Source organism: Bison bison, unplaced genomic scaffold (genome assembly GCF_000754665.1).
Source record: "Bison bison bison isolate TAMUID 2011002044 unplaced genomic scaffold, Bison_UMD1.0 scf7180017864371, whole genome shotgun sequence".
Lineage (NCBI taxonomy): Eukaryota > Metazoa > Chordata > Mammalia > Artiodactyla > Bovidae > Bison > Bison bison.
This window is the reverse complement of record NW_011494943.1, coordinates 15,764,165-15,767,639: the sequence shown is the minus strand read 5'-3', so window position 1 is coordinate 15,767,639 and position 3,475 is coordinate 15,764,165. Positions and strand designations below refer to the sequence as shown.

Below are 3,475 nucleotides of genomic sequence, written 5' to 3'. Positions count from 1 at the left end.
CGATCCCTGGTCCAGGAAGATCCCACATGCTGCAGGACAAATAAGGCCCTGGACCGCAACTACTGAAGCCTGCACACTCTAGAGCCTGGGTTCTCAAGAAGAGAAGCCACCACGATGAGAAGCCCTTGCGCCTCAACTAGAGAGTAGCCCCCGCTCACCACAACTAGAGAAAAGCCCATGCTGCATGGAAGACCCAGCACAGCCAAATAAATAAATAAAATTCAAAAAACACTCCATTTTGTTTATTTGGCTGCATGGGTCTCAGTTGCGGCATGCAGGATTTTTAGCTGCAGCTCACAAACTCTTAGTTGCAGGATGTGGGACCTAGTTCCCCAGCCAGGAATTGAACCTGGGCCCCCTGCATTGGAGGCATGAAGTCTTAGCCACTGGACCACCAGGGGAGTCCCTGTAGCCTTGTTCTTAACTCCTCAAACTCCTCCCTCCCTGCTCCCACCCCATCCTCTCTGCACCAGCCATCTTAATGGACTCTCAGCACCTCAAATAAGCTTTCTCTCAACTCTGGGCCTTCCCATTTACTAAGGAAATGGCAAACTAGGATCTTCGAGCCTGCTACCTGTTTTGTAAATAAAGTCTTGTTGGAACACATCCACACCCCTACACTTATGTTTTGTCTACAATACACATAGCAACATATTTTTACATACAACAGCAGAGTTGAGTAGTTGCAACAGAGACTGCATGACTTGCAAAGGCTTAAATATTTACTATCTGATCCTTTATAGAAAAACTGCTGCTAAGGGGAGTACGAGGGGGAACGGATACAGGTATACGTATGGCTGAGTCCCTTCCCTGTTTACTTGAGATTATCACGATGCTGTTGATCGGCTTTCCCCCAATACAAAATAAAAAGTTTGAAAAAAAAAAAAGGACAGTTTTACTACCCCTGCCATACACTGTTCCTTCTGGCTGGAACTCTCATCCCATGTCCTTTTCCCATTTCTGTTCCTTCCTGCTCTTGACCTAGTTAACAGCTAATTTATCCTTTAGCTCTAAGCCTAGAAATAGCTTCCTCCAGAAAGACCTCCATGACCACATCCCATCTGCTGAAAACATTTCTCTAGCACTCTATTATTTTACAACAACAATTACAATGGCCTACTAGTCTCTCCCTTTAGACTATGAGCTCCTTAAGTACAAAGATTGGGTCTTACAGACCAGCTTCTCCATTTGAGGGCCCTGGGGCAAGAGTATAAATTCCCATGTATCATTTGCCTAAATATTAAGCATTATAAACTACAAGCTAGCAAACAGTTAAATAAAAAACCTTTAAACTCTTGTTACCCTGACAAGTATTCCTTCATATGTGGTGAAAAGTACACATCAAGGTACTGTTTTGAAGTGATTAAAAGCTGGCAAAATTTTAAATTATGAGTGGATGAGTATTCCACTGATGGACCAATGTTTATCTGAGTAATGAAAATGAACTACTGTATTATTTTATAAATTTATTTTTGTCTTCATTTTGGCCAAACCACGTTATATTATTATAATCTAGGTTTTCACATAATGTGTGTTCAATTGCTTGTAATAATCTAAAGGATTAAAAATAAAATTGTATTAAAAGTACAAAAAATTTGGATTACTTACACCCAAAATGTAAAGTAAAAATGAGGAAAACATGATTTTATATATGCTATTTTTCTTCTAAGTTATTCAAAACCATGCATTAAAAAGGCAAAATAAGGGAATTCCCTGGCAGTCCAGTGGTTACGACACTGTACTTTCACTGCTGAGGGCCCAGGTTTGATCCCTGGTAGGGGAAATAAGATCCCATACCATGCACAGCACAGACCAGCAAAAAAAAAAAAAGGCAAAGTAAAACATATAGTGAATGGCAAAATTTTACATTGAAACTGTTTAAACGTTAAATTTAATTTTGTAAAGATTTGATGAAATCTTATTAAATAGATACATAAATAAAAGGAGTTCAATTCTAGTGTGCGAAGCCTATTAGTTGACAATGTACAGAACTGGCATCACTCTTTGTATAGTATGTCTAGACCACAAATGCACAAATATAATACAAATGGTTTAATACAGTTAATATCATATGATTTCATAAGTACTCTGAGAGCCATAAATTGGAAGGGTACTAAGAGAAGAAAATGGACCCTCAGCTCCACTGCAAAATCATAAGTCATTTTGCAACAATCTACTGCTGGAAGGAAGTAGATTTGACCACATATTTAATTTGCCTTGATCTTACCTGGGACTTCCCTGGTGGCTCAGACGGTAAAGTGTCTGCCTGCAATGCAGGAGACCCAGGTTCAATCCCTGGGTTGGGAAGATCCCCTGGAGAAGGAAATGGCAACCCACTCCAGTAGTCTTGCCTGGAAAATTCCATGGATGGAGGAGCCTGGTGGGCTATAGTCCATGGGGTAACAAAGAGTCAGACACAACTGAGCAACTTCACTGAGACCTCCCACTGCTCAAATTCTCCCTGTGTGCCAAAGAAGTGTTTTTCTCCAACATCAGCAGTGACGCATTCCACAAACCTCTGTGATACTGACAAAGTCATCTAGAATTTTGAGGACATACTGTCAGGGATGTAGTGAATCATCTCCCCGGGATCTGAATAAGCTGCAAAGAATCATTGCTTAGAGTTAGAGGTCATGCTCTGCCAATGCTCAGCATGAGGGTGCAAGTGACAGAAACACCATGTATTCTCCCATAAATTTGTGTCTGTGTATTGGTAATATGCGTGACTTCATAAAGTGAGGAACCCCCGGTAGGGCTCCCTCTTGCTGGAGTGCAAGGACAATATGGTTCTCTTGTCTAGGATTGTATTCCTACTGCTTACTATAGAGTCTGGCACATAGTAGGTGCTCAGTAAATGCCAACTTGGTTACACTGTGAAGGATTTCTATTATTTTGGACCAATGAGACACTAATATATAAATGACTGGTCTCTGGCCTCTATACCACCATTAGGGTATATCATCTACTACAGGGGTCCACAAAGCTTTTCTGTAATGGGTCAAATAGTAAATAGTTTAGGCTTTGTAGGCTACTATTGTCTTTGTTGTAAATACTCATAGTGCAAAAACAGCTATCAGATCAGTTCAGTCACTCAGTCGTGTCTGACTCTTTGTGACCCCATGAATCTCAGAACGCCAGGCCTCCTTGTCCATCACCAACTCCCAGAGTTTACTCAAACTTATGTCCATTGAGTCGGTGATGCCATCCAGCCATCTCATCCTCTGTCATCCCCTTCTCCTTCTGCCCCCAATCCCTCCCAGCATCAGGGTCTTTTCCAATGAGTCAGCTCTTTGCATGAGGTGGCCAAAATATTGGAGTTTCAGCTTTAGCATCAGTCCCTCCAATGAACACCCAGGACTGATCTCCTTCAGGATGGACTGGTTGGATCTCCTTGCAGTCCAAGGGACTCTCAAGAGTCTTCTCCAACACCACAGTTCAAAAGCATCAATTCTTTGGTGCTCAGCTTTCTTCACAG

General features: G+C 41.6%; 1 non-coding gene across 1 annotated transcript; it reads left to right on the top strand.

Annotated features, from left to right (window-relative positions):
- Positions 1-2,235: 2,235 nt before the first annotated feature.
- Positions 2,236-2,307, top strand: TRNAC-GCA. The gene has a single exon. It is a non-coding gene; the product is annotated as a tRNA-Cys (tRNA).
- The last annotated feature ends 1,168 nt before the right edge of the window (positions 2,308-3,475 follow it).